At 39.1% G+C, this 19,288-nt stretch overlaps 1 pseudogene; it reads left to right on the top strand.

Moving 5' to 3' along the window:
* Positions 1-5,506: 5,506 nt before the first annotated feature.
* LOC148042012 (DEAD-box ATP-dependent RNA helicase 38-like) lies at positions 5,507-6,824 on the top strand (annotated as a pseudogene).
* Positions 6,825-19,288: the final 12,464 nt, after the last annotated feature.

Genomic DNA, 19,288 nt, shown 5'->3' with positions numbered 1-19,288 from the left:
ACCATTGGTAGCCATTGTGAAATATGCACTAGCGCCTCAGACACCAACCGACCTTCAACCATGCTACCTTCTAGCCAAGCTCGTTGTCACACAAAGCCTTTCAGGGTTTTCATGAAGCGCTCCAAGAAGAACATCCCTCGCGTATGGACAGGTCCAGTAATCTCCACTTCATCTACAAGATGCACAAGAAGGTGGATTTGTATTGTGAGCATGCTGGTAGGCAGGTATTTCTCAAAGAGACAGATCGTCTCCACTGCTCCCCGCCTTGCGGATTCAATAAAGGACGTCTTAATCTCCTTCTGTGAGATCCATTGTACTAAAGTCGATAACCTGTAAATTGTCCCGCGTATTTCTCGAGTAAGGCATCTTGCGATCGCGATTTGTAGTACAAACTGCCACAAATGAGAAAGCATTATGAACAATGACTACACTCCAAATAGCAAAATACGCAGGCCACTTACAATCCATTGGTAGTACAAACCTGACATATCTTATGCCAATCATGGGATTTTAGCCCTGATAATTGGTCGTCTTTAGAAAACGCAGACCTAAGAGAACACATCATACCCGTTGGAGTGCAGATAGACTTGACTATTTGCTTCACAATGCGCTCTTCTTTAGTGGACAAAACCCAAGGAGTGCGAGGTAGCTGCAAGCGACCATCAGCACTCAACTACGGCCAAAGCACCTCCATCTTGCCTATCTCCTTCAAATCCGTTCGTGCCCCTATAGTGTCTCTCTTTCCTATGATGTGGCCCCATAGCAAGCTGCCCACATTCTTGAAAATATGTATGGGATCCAACAAGTGGTTGATATGTAAGTGGGTCCAATATGGCAACTCGTAGAAAACTTAGAACTGTTGCATTCCATTTGGATGTGACTCCGTGTGGACCATTTTCAGCTCGTACAAGCTTTGGGCATTCATACGTGTTGGAGGTCGTCCAAGAAATCCTTCCCTGAGTTCATGACCCTCTGGCAAGAAAGCGGTGTGTCCTTGATATACCATCTTCTTCATGGTTCGTGACCTTCGGGAGTCTAACTGTGGCCCGCACAATGGACATGCATGATAACCTGAGGTAATCAGACATGTCCCAATACTTCTATCTAGTGAATACAAACTTGAAAGAGCTATAATAGATATTACAAATGAGAACAGAAGCCTACTTACCTGAGCACTCTCCGAATCCCGAAAAGTCATGCATCGTCCACATAAGAATGGCTTGAATATTGGTGGACCGTCGACCATCGCGCTTGCTCATATCTTGCACGGTGAACCCCTCCTCCCACAAAATCTTTAGGTCATCGACTAATAGACAAAGATACACGTCCATATTTTTGACTTTGTAGCGGCCGAGAACGAGTAAGCTAAGGATGAGATGTCCTTTCTTTATAGAAATCCATGGAGGGATATTGTAGTTGACAAGGACTATAGGCCACACACTGTAAGAAGTTGAGCGTAGACCAAATGGGTTCATGCCATCCATTGCAAGACCGAGCCGAAGATTCCTTGGCTCTCGGACGACAAAGCCTCGGAAGGTAGAGTCAATGTGGTTCCATGTGCATGAATCCGCTGATATTCATTGAACTCCATCTGTGGGCCTATTCTACGTATGCCACGTTGTCAAGCTCACCATGCCGGACATACAAAACATGTGATTTATGCGGGGGATAAGCGGAAAGTGTCTAAGAGCTTTTTGAGGGATGGTTTGTCCTTGCAAGTCCTGTCGATACCTATGAGAACCACACTTTGGACATGTCTCCATGGTCTCGTATTCTCCTCGAAACAGTATGCAATCGTTGATACATGCATGGATACTATTGTAGTCCATGCTAAGCTTTCGTAAAACATGTCATGCATCATCACAAGACTCAGGCATGGTATTTGCAAGTGGTAATATATGATACTTCAGTAACCTGAAAAAAATCATAAAACACCTTGAAAAAGCACAAATATTTTTAATGATAGTGCCAAAAGAAATCAATGAAGCGTATGTACAAGGTACCTGATCAACTCAGTCACACTCGCATCGCTCCACCCGTATTTGCAAGCAATGTCTTTAGGCGAGATACTTGACACCCATCATATAATGGTATGGATGCTTCCTATATAAGCGGATCAGAAGTCTCGACATCTATGGGAATCAATGCATCGATCATTGCCTCCATCTCAAGCTCCAAGATTGTAGGTAAGTCTCGAAGGCTGCATGTCTTCTCTGGTATTGACGGTATAGATTGGGTAGTACCTTCCAAGTGGTGGATTGGCTCAGGCACTCCATCCATTGCACGTCCACGAACTCTTCTAATTGGCCGCAAAGGGTGCACTCCTCATTGGGATGAGACGTCACCTCCCTGGATAGAAAATTTGCCAGCCACACCCAATATTTTTGTATATGGTATTCAAGTAGCTTGCGAATACAATGCATGATTGATATAAACTTTTCTTACCGTTTGCTGAAAATCTAAGATCGCCTGATTAGTGATCTCAGATTGAAACTCATCGTGTTCTATAGACAATCGACGTTTTCGTCTAATTGCCAGCTTACATTGAGAGCAAGGACATGGGACACGCTGATTAAGATACGCCTTGCGATCTTGAACATCACGACCTTCATCGTTTTCCATTTGGTCTACGTTACGACAAACAATTTATTTTTGTTATCATTCTTTTTTTCTTTCTTAAATTGTTTGAGAAGGGATTTTTTCTCTTGTAACTCAGTAAAAATTAACGTATATAATAAAGTCTCCACCCACCCACAAATTAACATATGTCGGAGTGTTTCCCGTCTCGTAGTATGGCACCAGACCTTGCCACCACTCTCTCTTTGTTTTTTATCCATTCATTCTCTCCTCTCCTTCCATCTCTCTCTCTTTTTCTCTTTCTTTATTATGCTGTATGTTTATTCCCTCTCCTTCGTTAAGGTTCCTTTTTCTCTTCCTCCCTCTCTCTCATTTCCTTTAACAAAACATATCTCTCTCTCTACTACCAATTTCCTTTAACAAAACATCTTTCTCTCTCTATCACTACCATTACTACTACTACTACAATAAACAAGAAAATAAGAAAAAACAACAACAACAACTACTACCACTATTACTATTACAACAATAACAACAAACAAGAAAAGAAGAAAAAACTACTACTACTACCACTACAACAACAACAACAACAAACAAGAAAACTAAACAACAATAAACAAGAAAACAAAAAAAAACTATTACTACTACAACAACAACAACAAACAAGAAAACTAAACAACAATAAATAAGAAAAAAAAAAACTATTACTACTACAACATCAATAATAAACAAGAAAACTAAACAACAATAAACAAGAAAACAAAAAAAACTATTACAACAACAACAATAACAACAACAACAACAACAACAAACAAGAAAACCACCACTACTACTACAACCACGACTATGACGACTGCAACTACGTCTATGACCACGACTATGACTACAACAAACCACTACCACTACCACTACCACTACCACTACCACTACCACTATAATAAACAAGAAAAGAAGAAAAAACAACAACAACAACAACAACACAACTGCTACTACTGCTACTACAATAACAATAAACAAGAAAAGAAGAAAAAACTACTACTACTACTACTACAAAAAACAAGAAAACTAAACAACAATAAACAAGAAAAGAAGAAAAACTAATACTACTACAACAACAAGAAGCAAGAAAACTACTATTACTACTACTAGTACTAGTACTATAATCACGACTACGACGACTATGACCACAACTACAACCACCACAATAACTCTCTCTCTCTACTACTACCACTACCACTACCACTACCACTACCACTACAATAAACAAGAATAGAAAAAAAATCAACAACAACAGCAACAACAACAACAATAATAACAACAACAAAAAACAAGAAAAGAAGAAAAAACTACTACTACTACCACTACTACAACAACAACAAACAAGAAAACTAAACAACAATAAACAAGAAAAGAAAAGAAAAGAAAAGAAAAAAAACAACAACAACAAACAAGAAAGCCACCACCACCACTACTACTACTACAACCATGACTATGACTACTACGACTACGACTATGACTACCACAACAACAAACCACTACCACTACAATAAACAAGAAAAGAAGAAAAAACAACAACAACAACAACTACTACTACAATAACAACAAACAAGAAAAGAAGAAAAAACAACAACAACAACAACAACAAACAAGAAAACTAAACAACAATAAACAAGAAAAGAAAAAAAACTACTACTACTACTACAAACAAGCAAACTACTAGTACTACTACTACAATCACGACTACGACGACTACGACCACGACTACGACTACCACAACAACAACAAACTAGAAGAGAAGAAATTAAATAACAACTACTACTATCACTACCACTACCATTACTATTAGTACGACTACCACAACAACAATAAATAAGAAAATAAGAAATTAAACAACAACTACCACTACCACTACCACTACCACTACCACTACCACTACCACTACTACTATGACAACCACAAAAACAACAAATAAGAAAATAAAAAATTAAACAACAACTACCACTACTACTACCGCTACCGCTACCGCTACCACCACAACAACAACAAACAATAAAAAAAGAAAAGAAGAAATAAAACAACAACAATAACAACAACCTCTCCCTCCTTCTCTCTCTCCCTCCCTCTCCCTCTCCCTCTCCCTCTCTTTCTCTCTTTCCCTATTATGTTTAATGTTTTATTCCTCTCTCTCTCGTTCCTTCTTTCCTTTTCTCTCTTTCTCTCCCTCCCTCTCTCTCTCTCCCTCTCTTTCTGTCTTTCCCTATTATGTTCAATGTTTTCTCCCTCTCTCCCTCGTTCCTTCTTTCCTTTTCTCTCTTCATCTCCCTCTCTCAATACACATGATTTTTAACAAAAACAAGTAAAAGAAAAAGAGAAAGCACAAAAACAAAGCAAGAAGGAACAACGCACTCACTGTAAAGGCCCCAGGATGGATTCGGTGGCTTCTCTTTGCCCTCCGTACACTTCCTCCTCTTCTTCGTGAATGGCGGCAACGGTGGCGAGAAGCTTTCCTTCTCCCTCTTTCTCTCTTTCTCTCCCTCTCCCTCTCAAATGCAAGATGGAGTTCGCTCTCCCTTTCACTCTCTCTTTCATGTACTCGTGTAAAATAACGTGCTCGAGTTTTGGCCCGCATTTTTTTCGTCTGAGCACCGTCACTATTTGCGATGCTAATAGCGACGCAAATAGCGACGCCGCTATTTTGCATCAGAAAGCGCCGTCGCTATGTCTCCGTATCCTTGTAGTGAATTTATCCTACTTACTTCAAATTGGGGATGGGTGAAAAAAGAAAAGCCAAGTACGCATTTTCCTCTTCTCGCAGTCCACCGGCTATGGTGTCCACTAGCAATAGTAGTAGTATAAAATAGAAACACAAAAGACTTCCAGCGCAATAGATAGAGAGGGAGATACAGAAAAAGACAAGCCTTCGGAGTCCATGCCACTTGAAGATAGCTGCAAAAAGGGGTCGGAAGATGAGGAGTCCACATCCAAGCTGAGATCCTTGTCCCTCTTTAAAGAGGCCTCCAAAGATGAAGAGGCCTCTAAAGACCAAACCTTCACATGTGATGATGTTGACACTCCCGAGGTCAACTTGAAGTTAGGCAAGCTCAATGAATTCTTGGAACCGTCAGAAGCTTTCATTAAAGCTATAAGCCATCCTCATTTTCTTGCTGTAGTTGTGTTAAAATTAGGCTTTTTAGGAATATGTTTATCTCACAATAGAGAATCATTGACTCAAGACAACGATCTCGGATTCAATGCCAAACGATGGATTGACCTGGACTTTAAGGACAAAATGTGTTGTCGTATCTCTACTAAGTTAGGTTTTTCACTGGTTATTGATACGTGTTAGGTCCTGCGAGACAAAAATACAATTTATGCTTTTGCAAATACATTCAAGGATCTAAACCTATCACGCAAGTTCCTGCAGGTGCTCTACTCTGAGATGAACTTTGTGAGACCTAGTAAAATCCAATCAATTACTCTGCCTATGATCCTAACTCCACCATATCACCACCTTATTGCATAGGCTCACAATGGGTCTGGCAAGACTACATGTTTCATCCTCAGAATGCTAAAAAGGGTCAATCTTTCTTTGAAAGCACCTCAGGTAATCTATTTTTGTCCAACCAAAGAATCTGACCATATTGTCTGATTGGTGTGATTTATTGGTAGAATGATGAGGTGCTTCAAAAGATGGCCAAATTTTTGGGCACTTTTGTTCATGCCGTCTCCTCATATTCTGCCAACAACAACTCTTCTTCAAGAGCAAAGAATGAGTAGATTGTGGATTGAGTTGTGATTGGTACACTAGGAGCCATTAAAAAAGGGACGACTATAAAAATCATGAGCACCAACCACATAATAGTGTTGGTTTTTGATGAAGCTGGTCATATGCTTGCACAGGTCTACTTTATTCTATATATGATTCCTTCTTTTCTGCACTTATTGATCAAATATTTCCTGCTGATGTTGAAAAGTTTGGACATGCAATTATTTTTGTCAAAACTCGAAGTAGCACAAGGCAATGATAGACTAGCAACAGTGAGACAACATGCACATCCATTCATGGTGGCATGTCTTTTGAGGATCGTGACCTCGTCCATAAATGAATTTAGGTCTGGAGTGACATTTATTTTGATAATAACAAATTTTCTCACTTGAGGTTTTGATCAAGCACAAGTAACTGTAGGTTCCTTTTAGTTGTACATATTTGTTTGTTGTGTATAAACCATTAGGTACAAGATTCCTGAAAATGGACCAACATGTTTTTTTTTGTGTAACTTTATTTGGCTTTATTAGTATTGTTTGGTTTTTTAATTGTGGGTCCTTTTTGTGGTGGGATCTTAGGTCATTCTCGTGGTCAACTATGATCTACCAATAAAAAAATGAATATTCCCATGAGCCAGAGTATGAATTGTACATGCACAAAATTGGAAGGAGTGGTCAATTTGGCAGAAAAGGTATGTAGTAATTTTCTTCAATCAAGCTGATTTAGATTATATGGGGAGGACTATATTGAGTGAAAATTTCTTGCATGTGTTGCTTTCAATCTCTTCGCAAACAAAAGAGACGAAGAAAATTTGAAGAAGATAGAAAGATACTTCAATCGATCTATTCCTAAGGTGCAACATCTCAATGGCTACATTTTTTTCCCTTGTTTTAGTAAGGTGATTGTTGTCATGCTAGATGAACAATGGCATATTTGTCATGGGATCATATAAAGTTGCAAGTTTTTAAAAAAAAGCTAGTCATGTGTGAAGTTGGTGTTGCAGCTTTAATAGCAACATACTATTCATGTGCAAATGTGAGTGAATAACAAGCAATTTGTGTCACCTTCCATCTTGAGACTTGTTTTGTAGTCTAAAAAACAAACCCAATCTAGGGCAAAGATTGCTTTGCAAGTGGTGATTTGTTATGGTTTGCAAGTGTAGATGCACACATATGGGAGGGTCATAAGGGTTAGGGTGGGAATCACTTTAAAATGGCGGGGCTTGTGTTGGTTCAATATGACCAAGGAAGTTGTATGGAAGTAGGTAAAGTTGCAACAATTGAGAGTGGTTTGCCATGTCACCCTCTTCCATCCCATTTGGCATCAGTTGGTCCCGGATCTTGTCTCGGCCCCAAGAACCTACTAGGCCTTCACAAGACGATAAACAATAGCTCAATGATTTTTCTTTCTTTCGTTTTCTATTTTTATAAGGGTTAGAACCGCTTTTTACACACCTCCATATATTCAGAAATTGGCTTTCAGATCTTTAGGGTCTTGCCTCTTTCCATCATTATTTTAGTAGGCTTCTTTAACTGCCTCACAACTAGCAGGAACTCCTAGAATGGTCGCCTAACAGGTGATCACGACAGGGTCACTAGGATTGCCTTCTAAAATAGGTCTTTCAATGCTTGACAATGCCTTTGCAGGAGGCAATGACTACTCAGACCTTCCCCAGACATACAGAGCCTAAACGTGGGACTTCATGCCTCAAGTGCTAGTACCCAACAAACAAAAGAAAATAACCCTTACCCGCACATATATCACTAATTGCTTAAGGGCAAAAACTCGGAAAGGGGACGAAACCACCTAGAATGGCCACAAGTAGCTCCTTCGCAGCAAAGCCTCCCTCCAGCGACTTCGTCAACCTGTATGGTGCAATCACTAAAACAACAAAGCATTAAACGTACCTGCACCAAACAGAGATAGGGCCCTCTTGGCCTAAAGAAATAGCACATTTCACTACAAACTAACTGGTCCTCTTGGCCTAAGGAGACAAACAAACCAACCTTGGAAAAAGGCAGATATACGCAAATACGCTCCATTCCAAGGGAAAAAATAGGGCTCTCAGCCCTAAACTAAATGTATCAATTTATGGCCCATACCTCCTGCATATATAACAAGAGGCGTACGCATAACATGCCGTCGGATCAACCGATGGGTCGAAGATAATAGTGGTAGATGGGTCTCGGCCACTCTTCTCATTACCCATATCAACCAACGCCTGCCATATAACACGTGGTTTGATAATATTCCCCACAAGCGACCATGTCCTATCTCATTATCAATAGCAATATCCGGACTAGGACCACAGTTGAAGAAGAGGTCCTTTTCATAAGCAAAATTAGCTAAGGAATCCGCAAACTGATTCCAATAACGTGGAATGAGCTGAAGAGATATGCTCTCAAATTCATCAAGTAGGGTTATAGCAGTTCAATGATACATACAAAGGAGAGGATTCCGGAATGTATATGTCCCATTGAGTTGATTTAAGATCAGTTGGGAATCCCCTTTTACTAACAATTTCCGAATACCACCTTTCTTAGCAATATTCAATCCCATAATCAGGGCTTTATACTCTGCCATGTTGTTAGTAAATCCTACCCCGAGATAAGCAGCTAATTTCATTGTAACTCTACGTCGGGGATCTCGGATAACTACTCCAACAATTCCTTTTCTATTAGGGCCCCTGGACGCTCCATCAAAGTATAATGTATACGTCCATAATGGTTTACACACCCAGCCATCAAGAACTCCCCTATTCATAATTATGATAATCAAAGTTCAACATATTTAGAGGATGAACTGACGGCTCCATCGCACCTTCTTCATTAAACTCAACAGGGATGCTTGTCAAGATTTGTAAATAGTGATGGTAGAAAACTTTAATCTCCCACACAAAGGTGTCGTCTTCTTGCTCGATCACTTTATATCCCTTGCTCCACCAAATAAGCCTCCCCTGATAATATCTTTGCTCAAGATATGGGTGCTCCAAATAAGGGATTAACTGTCCCATCAACGAATTTAAGCTCCCCTGCAGGTCTCAAATCAACCCCATCATAGACCTACAATGCATTTAGCACGTTAGCATATTTAGAAATAATAAGGTTTAATCTTATTAAGATTAATCTTATTCTTAAATTCCACTCATTGTCGATAAGCTAATAAAACCGTGGACTTATTTTTACCTATCCGAACTATCTTGTAAGGGCCATCCCATTGAGGTTCCAGCTTTCCTGAAAATAGCTCCCTACGTGCATCGTAATATAGAACTAACTGCCCTTTCTTAAAGGTATACCTCTTCGCTTTTAGATCATGCAACTGCTTCATCCGACATTTAGCCACCTCTTGGTGCAACAGACTCTACAGTTTAAGTTTATCCAAGTGGGCTATAGTCGTAAACTGCTCAAATAGGGCATCTTCATCACCCAAAGAATAATTGAATGCGAATCTTATGGTCGGCAACTCAATTTCTAAGGGTAAGACACACTCCTCCCCATAAACTAATTTGAATGGGATGTGGCCAGTAGCTCGTTTGAACGTTGTGTTATACACCCAAACTGCCATATATAATTTTGTATCCCAGTCCCGCTTCTTTTCGGAGACTATCTTGGATAGGATATCCAGAAGCTGCTTATTGGTACTTTCGACTTGTCCATTAGCTTGTAGATTATAGGGGGTCGTCTTGTTATGCTTAATTTTCCATCTTCAATCAAGCTTCTAATTACCTTGTTTAAAAAATGGGTTCCACAGTCTGATATTATTTCCTTTGGCGGACCAAAATGGCAGATGATTTGCTCAAGTAGGAAACTGGCAGTCTCTTTTTCATTGTCCTACCTCGTCGCCCATGCTTCTGACCACTTTGTAAAGTAATCAGTTGCTACTATAATGTATATTTTCTGAGCTGTAGACAATGGGGTAATCGGTCTCACAAAATTGATGTCCCATTTCTCAAACGAAAGGGTAGCCATAATTGGCGTAAGTGGACGCTTCCTATTCTCTCGACTATCATGTCTTTGACATGTATCACATCTCTTGACATAGTCAAATGAATCCTCGAAGATGGACGGCCACCAATAACCAGCTCGTAAAGCCTTCTGTGCCGTTAACCACCCAACAAAGTGCCCTCCACAAGCGGAGTCATGGCACTCTTCCACCAGTATAAATGGAACCTCGTCGGGCATCACACATCGGCGATAAATATCATCAACACCCTGCCGATATAATATTCTTGCGATCAAGGAAAATTTCAATGGCTGCTGTTTAATTTTCATCTTCTCCGATTTTGATAAAGTAGCTCCAGTCTCTCCCATAGAAAGATAGTGCGTTATAGCAGCATACCATGAGGGAATAGACATCTATCAATCTTGAACAAAGTTTCCATGTCACTTCCTTCAGCCAAGTCCTCTTTTGGTTGTCCGAAATCCACAAGACACTCTACAATGCCCTGAAGCTTCGACGGCTTGCTCTTAATCTCATAATCAAATTCCTGCAAAGTGATTAACCACTTTGCTAAATGATCAGGTGACTGTAATTTATTCAACAATAGTTGAAGCCCTTCCGCCTTTGTATAAAAAACTACCCTCTTGTAAAGAATGTAGTGCTTGAACTTTTTGGTTGCAAATACCATCGCAAGGCACAACTTCTCCATATAGGTGTAGTTAATTTTCGATACTGAAGCCCCAAGAGAAACACCAAGGAAAAGGGGATTCTACTGCAAGAAAATCTATCTTGTAACATCAACAAGCTTTTATTTCATTCTTTTGATCATCAAAACAAAGAAAATAGCAATTCTTCACGCAGCATCATAGTAGATATCTCCCACGGATTTGATAGAATCAACCATAATCTTCAACATCTTCATAGAATCCATCAATAGAACAATGAGCATAAAAGAATACACCATCTTTGAATGGAAATCAATCACATAGTATTCATCTTAAATGCCTTCATAGTTCTCTCTCTCCATCTCTCATATACAGTTACATTGTTTTGATAGAATTGACTATCTCTGGCTCTCTCTCTTTCACTCTATCAATAGTACATCATCTCCTCACTACAATACTCTCATAATAACTCTCAATAATCCTTCTTAAGTCGTGGATGCACCTCCCAAGAGGTATGTCTGATATGAAGAGGCACCAGAGCCACTACAGTGTCTCTTCACAGCTCATTACTATCACTGTCACTCCAGTCTTCTCTTCAGTCTTCAGCAGCCGCTTCTTCCATTTGTTTTAGCTCTTTTGAAATTAGATTCATCATTTTCAAAAGTTAGAAAACTTTCCCAAAGTCACACATACTTTCTATAGAACACTTACTAAAGATCTACAGAACAATACAATATAGTACCAGAGCAAATACAGAACATTTACAGAGCAGAGACAGAGCAGAGACAGAGGCTCTATAGAAGGTTTACAAAGGGTTACAAAAGGTCATTAGAACCTCATAACTCATACTCAAACCATTCCAAACTATCAAAAACTATTCAATAAGCTTCCAAAAGATCTCAATCTTCATCAATCATCAATCCATACTTCATATAGAAGACAATCAGAACAAAACAGAAGCTATACAGAAGGTATACAGAACCAATTAGAACCTCAACAGAACCCATTAGAACATCAGTGAGCTTCATATTTTCATTGAGAATCATCATGATCTTCCAAAACATAATCAATATCATCCAAAACACTCTCAAACACTTCCATTATCAACCATACATCACTCTAAATCCATAAAAAATCAATCATTCAGACCTCAAAAACAACAAAAATGAGTCAAAAATTTAGTCTTTTTCCACTCTCAACATATCCCCACACTTAGAAAGGAAGCATCCTCGCGACCTAAGGAAAAGAAGAATATAAGTTCACTAAAGAGCTCAAATTTATCTTCCGAAGGATCTACAATAATCTCGCCAAACCACAACCCCAACTTATCACCTGTATTTCTAAAAAAAATACTAAAGGAAAACTTCGTTATTCATTAACTCATCTGATAATCATTTAAAAGTCATAACAAATTTGTAAAGGATATAAGAGGTTTTTCTTTAGCTTTCCACTATAGGCTTTCCATCCACCATCAATAGTTTGAAAAGAGCTCTCGAACAAATTATTCTCAATCATCACGAACTCATCACATACAATTATTACAACACACACACAAACACTAACACAACCATCTGAATGACACCTCCAAAAAGAGAGATATTTATATAATTAAGAATGATCCAAAATACATTGAAAAGGCATCAATGAAGGTGATCCCTTTTGAAGGCTTGGTGGTTTCGAAAACGATCCATGGAGAAGGACGCATCTACAAATATCTTTGGAGGATTTTGAAAGAACTGCAGGCAGCACATCCTTTCTAGCAAAACAAGGTATCTGCTAGGTAGACATAGGGCATGAAAATATAGGACATCCAACTGTTGGGAGTCAATGTTCACATTGACATTCATACAAAGCTTTGGAATGGCCTTTTGATCATTATGGGAATGCCTATGCATGTATGCTAGATACCAAGCAAAATGAGCTGTCAATCTCACTGAAGGATCTAGAGATTGTGAATATTGGTGAGCAAAATGGAGGTAATTCTAGTATGCTTGACTAGCCGTAGTCCAGTCCCCTGGAATTATTGGCAAGTTAATCTGTGGTCCCGTAAGAGAATCAATCGAGCTCCATCCTCTTCTTCTGGGAATCTGTTGATCAAATCCATCGTACTCACTAACCAACTGAGGGGGTTGAGAAATAGAAGTGGCAGGAGATGGAAGTGGAATAAGTAAAAGAGGATGAAGAGATGGGTAGGCAAAATCATAAAAGGAGAAATAAGCTAAAGCAGGAGTGGCTGAAAATTGAAGTGAATCAGTCAGGAAAGATGTCAATTGATAAGCAGGAAAAGTAGAAGGTATATGGATATATGGTGAAGGGTATGGTAGAGAAGGGGAAAATACTCTATCTTCGATGAAAGAACAATAGGTAAATATAGGAATTTGAGGAAAACCTTGAGGTTGAAAAAGAAGAGGTAAGATAGCTGCTGAATTGGTTTGATAACAGGAAAGATAGGTATCATAGCAATGAGCCATTTGTTGGTAGTACAATAGGCTAGGAATAGAGGCACTGGAACATGTCTTCTATCCTCAACTCCAAATAGTTGACATACAAAACGGCTTGCAAAACCACGTCTCCCACATACCAGGCCAGATCTACATCATTTGAAATCAACAGATCACCTCGTAGATACATGTAAGACAGCAACATGGTATCCATCATCACAGAAACTTCAAACACCATACGGACCACTTCCGCCAGCAAATCAGGAGACCAAGCCCACTCCAACCATCCTCTGGAAGAGGAAGATCTATCGTTGAAAGCTTCATATAGAAGGCCAACTTCTGCAATTGATAGTGGACAAAGAAAAAATGGTCTAGAGGAACATATTCCTGAAAGTGCTCAAATGTAGACCATAACAAATCCATCCTGGATTGCAATCTTTCCACTTTATCTTGAAACAATGGACACAATGTGGCCTATCTCTGGAGAATTGCCAAGTCCTGCTTAAACATGGAAGGAATAATAGAAACATTGGGGCTTGGAGGAACGGACCGTGAGTGTGCCAGTTGGTCTTGCAACTACTTAATCTGGGAAGCTTGTGATTCCACTGTATTATGAGCAGTTTGTAAATCTGACAGTTTTGCATCTAAAAGAGTCTGAAACTCTTGAGCTTCTTTGGACATCCTCTCTTTCTCCTCCAAGACTCTAGTGACCTTTGACTGAGCTTCTGCTAACTGAAACTTCAAAGAAGATATTTCTTCTCTCTGGGTCTCAATCATTTGGGTTTGTTGCTCCATCTACTTAAATAGATTTGCAAGAGTGTCTTTAGTAGAGGCTAACTCTATGGTTGCCTTATGCAATTGGTCTTTGGACTGCATCAGTTCTTCATAGAAAGAAGCATACAGTTGTTGAACACGAGCTGTCACTGAAAGTTCAATCGAACTCTGGATGTCATTACAAAGGAATGGAATAGCATCTCCTGACACTAAACTGTGTAGTGAAGGGACTGATATTTCCAAAGAACCCTCTCTATGTGCCCTGAATAAATTGTTACATGTGAGGTAAGCAGGGAGGTCACTGTTAGATGTAGCAGGAATTGTTACTGAAGGAATGACTGAGGGAGTTTTATCTGCCACACGCTTCAAGCGCTTCCGCTGAATAACCAATGGAGGAGGGGAATCAAGATCCTCTATGTCAATAGGTTCTGACTCTTTTGAAGGTGGAGGGGGAGGTACTGGATCAGATGGAGGAGGTGGTAGCACACCCTTCTTAAGGCCTGAGTATGTCAAAAAAGCATATAAGTAGGAACCATAAGTGACATTTGTGGCATTCCCTCTGGTTACTTTGACAAAATGTTGGTCCATCTTTGTAAGCAGGTAAGTACTCCAATCAATCGCCACCCCTTTTAACACCATCCTGGAAGCTGTGAAGAGCTCTTTGGACAAATAATGGGATGGTGTTTTGGTAGGCATAAATTTGTCTTGGAGAAACTGGCAAACTAACTTCCAAAGAGGATCAGTGATCATGGGAAAAGATACTCCTGAAGTGTTAATCACTTTCTTGACATCTAGAATCTCTTTGGTCTGCTTCTGTAATAGCTTGAAAATCTCATCATTGGAGAATAATTGTCTAGCTGTGACAAAGGGCTCTCCTTTGTAGGGAAGAGACAAAGCCTTCCCTAAACCTCAGGGTGTCAAAACCATGGAAGCACCATGAACCAGGCCTGACTTCTTATTGTATGATGCAAGAAACTCATCACACAGGGATGGATCATCTGGAATCAATGGAAATGAAGTAGCCACGAAAGTCGCAAGTCCTACTTTCACTATAGGCTCAAAAGCCAGTAGGGAAGAATAATCCCTACTGATCAACGGGACATACTGGATAGGAGGAGGAGTGTGAGACGCCATTTAGATGGAAAACACACACATCACAACACAGACAATCACAAAGAATGCCTGCAAAACAACAAAAATAGCTATAAAAAAGAAATCAATCAAAAGAAGCACACACACATAGATGTAACTAACCAATTTACCACCCCAAACAACCCACATCCTAGAAAAAATTCTGCATGACCTCTACACATATGCGACCGAAAACTTCATGTGATGAACAAGCAGGCACCCAAAACCCCGTATCAGGCAAGAAAGAAAAAAACTTCAAACCGTACCCGTAATCGTAGCACATAAACAAACCATAATGCCATAAAAATCTAAATCAGGACCTGACCATAACTTTTAACCAACATTTTCAACTAAGAGGACTTTACGCGCCCATCCCACGAAGCGTGTTTATTAAAAAGGGAGAAAAAAGTATAGTGAGAGAAAATAATTTTAATGAAGGGTTCATTTTAAGAAATTATTAACAATGGGTGACATTTTATTAAGTTATAAACCTTAATAAGAAAACGGTGGTTCCTTCTTAAAATTTTAATTACAACTTATTAGGGTGAAAATTGTGCATTATCGAAACCCGGACTGCGATTCCCAGACTGGGGTCTCTAAATGCAAATTCATTAATTAGAAATTAATGGTGATGTGGTGCGCTTTTTTTTTCTAGCGCGTTCTTTTTTATGACGCCTGGTTCATTTTTATTAAAAATTAAGGTGCCTCTTAAGCGCACGTAGCGCATGCAAAATGAATGGCTGGTTGATTTTAAATTATTAGAAACTGTGTGTTTAGCGCGAATGCACGTGAAAAAGTGGGTGAATATAGTTTATTTTAGCAATTAATTGTGGTTAAGGGATAATAAAAATGAATAAAGCTCAAAAAATAAATACCTGGTAGGGGTGTGTAAGCAATAGATGGAAGGCGCACTGAGTAGTCCCCAAATGCAAGGAATCCAATAAAAAAAAACAAACACCACTGATTGGAAAAAATAAAGCATCTTAATGTTTTTGTTTTATTTGGATTTTATTTTTATTTATTTATTTTTATTTATGGATTTTTTTCATCTTTGAATTTTAGGCATGTTTGTATTGTGTATAGTGTGTTGATTTTTTTTTCTTTGTGATAATTTTTTTTAATTTTTTAAAAAGATTAAAACGGGATATAGGACACATGAATATGTTGTGAAGTGTAAGGGTGGAATTTCAGCAATCCAACAAGTGTCAACAATGTGTTTGAATTTATCCATGATTTTTTAGTCGATTTTTGGAATTTAAAATGAATTTCCATGAGGTGAAGTATTAAATTTTAGGATTTTGACTTCAAATAATATTTTGGCCATTTATGGAAATATTTTCTATTGAGAAATTATTGACAAAATGTGCAAGGGAGTTTGTGGAAAATTTTTTGGATATTTTTTGAATTTTTACTAATTTTTAATGAATTTTACTCATTTTGCATGTATTTTTGAAGAAATTTTCAAATTTTGATTTTTTTGTAATTTATTTTTTTAAATTTTCACTTTTAAAAATTTTCCAAATGATTTCAGTAATATTAAAATTTTTAAAAGGAAATTTTATGTAATTTTTTTGGATTTTAAATGAATTGTAATGAATTTTTGGAAATTTTTGGTGTTTTATGTTTATTTTTATTTGCTTTTATGTATTTTTCGGGTTTGGAAATTAAAAGGTGGTACTCGAGCTGCATGTGAACAACAAAGGATGATTGCGTGTGAACGACTGATTGCAACACTCCACCGTACGGACAAGTCGGAAGCACGTCCTCGCGCGTGAACGCCCGCTAGCACACCCGTACACCGAGAACGGCTACACAATGGGAAGACAACGAAGAGGAAGGGGCAGAAACGGGGGTTGTAAGGGGGTAACCTAAGTGTATTAGGTGAGTGAGTAGGTTAAGTTAATTAGGTTAGCTTAGTCTGGGAAAGTCAATTAAGTTAGTTTAGTGTGTTAAATCAAGTAGGTTAGTTAGGTTAGTCTGTTTAAGTAATGTAAGTAATGTTAGTCAATGTTAGTTAGTTTAAGTAATGTTAGTTAGTTTAAACTAAGGTTAGTTAGTTTAAGCTAAGGTTAGTTAATTTTATAACTAAGGTTAGGTAGTTTTAACTACGGTTAGTTAGTGATAACTAAGGTTAGTTAATGATAACTAACCAGGGTGGAGAGAGGGGAAACGCCGCTGGAGGAGGAGGAGGAGGAGGAGGAGGAGGAGGAGTGGGAGGAGGGCGGTCGCGCAGGGCTGCCGGCGGAGGAGAGCGTAGAGGAGGAGGAGGAAGAGGAAGAAGAGGAATGGGAGGAGGAGTGGGAGGAGGCGGAAGAGGAGGAGTGGGAGGATGATGGGGTGGGCCAGCGGCGAGTTGGAGAGGAGGGAAAGGAGGAACGAGGCGAGGGGAGTGGGGGCTGTCGACGGAAGGGTTGGAGAGGAGGGGGAGGAGGAACGAGGCGAGGGGAGTGGGGGCTGTCGACGGAAGGGTGGGAGAGGAGGGGGAGGAGGAACGAAAGGAACGAGGCGAGGCGCGTGGCAGTTGAAGGGCGAGTTGGAGAGGAGGATGCGAGACAGCACGTCGCAGGTAAGCAGTTGTGTTTTTTTTTAAAAAAATTGTGTTAATTTAGAAATGTTTAACTTTAGTTGTTTTTTTTTTCGTGTCAATTAATGTTTTGTGGTGTGGCTTTTTGTTAGTTTTTTTTTTCTCTTTCCCTTTTTTTTCTTCTTTGGTGTGTTTGTTTCTTTTGTTTTTCTTGTTTTGGTGGGTTTGTGTGTTAGTTGTTTTTTTTTAATAATAATAATAATTATTTTTTAATTTTGTGTTTTTGGTTTGTTGTGTGTTTGATTTTTTTTTATTATTTGTTATTGTTTTTTGTTTGTTTATTTTTTTAATAAAAATAAATTGAATATAGGTGTGCAAAAGAACGCACCCCCGTCCCATGCACATGCACGGGGTAGGGGTTTAAATTTTTTTTTGAAATGACGGGATCAAACAGGGCAAGGACGGCGATGCGCGAACCACAGACGTCACAAGGGCATCTCGAGGCGCGTAAAACCAAAAACAAGCGCGTTCACGCGCGACACGAGAAACGCGGCCACACGGCAAAAAGGAATAAAAATTAATAAAACTCAAACCATACGTCGGATCAAAAAACCGTAAGAAGGAAAAAGGTGCTGGAAGATGGAAACATGCGACATAGGTTCCGAGGTAAAATTAGGGTGTTCACAAAGGAAAAACGCAAAAAACAAGCCCGAAAACACATGCGGGTATTAATATCAGAAAATTCATGCATCGGAACGAAGTGCGCAAAGAAGGAAAAATGTGAAAAACAAGGTGTCCAACAACCCTATCTCGGCAAAACACAGTTCCGATCAAGATAGGATGTGTTCACATGGGAAAAATCCAAAAAACAGACCCGTAAATGGACTCAAAAATTAATACGGGAAGAACTGTGCACCGAAATAGAGGACAATAAACAAGAAAAATGTCCAAAAGAAAGGGATTCACAGGGCTGATGCATCAAAACTCAGTTGGAAAGGAACTAGGAGAGGTGCATGTGGTAAAAAACACAAAAAACACATTCGAAAACACTCGAAAAAAGTAATAACTAAAAATTCGACAGTTGGAAAAGGGGGGAGGAAAAAGGAAAAAGTGGGGGAAAGGCTGGCAAGGCACGACTGTCAAATTAAACTGGAATTCCGATGCAAATAGGAAAGGTTCGCATGAAAAAATGTGAAAAATAGGTATGAAAAATAACCCGAAAACCTATAAAAATTAATAACGGATGAACCGTGCATCGGAATGATGCAGAGTAAGAAGGAAAAATGTCAAGAGGAATGGTAGGACAGGGCTGGTACATCAGATCAGGGTTCCGAAACAATAAATACACGTTCACATGGAAAACCGTCTATTTTATGGAAATTGCTTCAAAAATTAATAACTTTAGAACCGTCCGTCGGAACAGGAGATGGTAAAAAGGAAAAATCGTCAGCTTGAAGGGACGAACACGGCT

Source organism: Lygodium microphyllum, chromosome 1 (assembly GCF_053477565.2).
Source record: "Lygodium microphyllum isolate KBCC chromosome 1, Lygodium_microphyllum_v1.1.10, whole genome shotgun sequence".
NCBI classification, from domain to species: domain Eukaryota; kingdom Viridiplantae; phylum Streptophyta; class Polypodiopsida; order Schizaeales; family Lygodiaceae; genus Lygodium; species Lygodium microphyllum.
The sequence above is the reverse complement of the archived record's forward strand: the minus strand, read 5'-3'. Positions and strand labels throughout refer to the sequence as shown.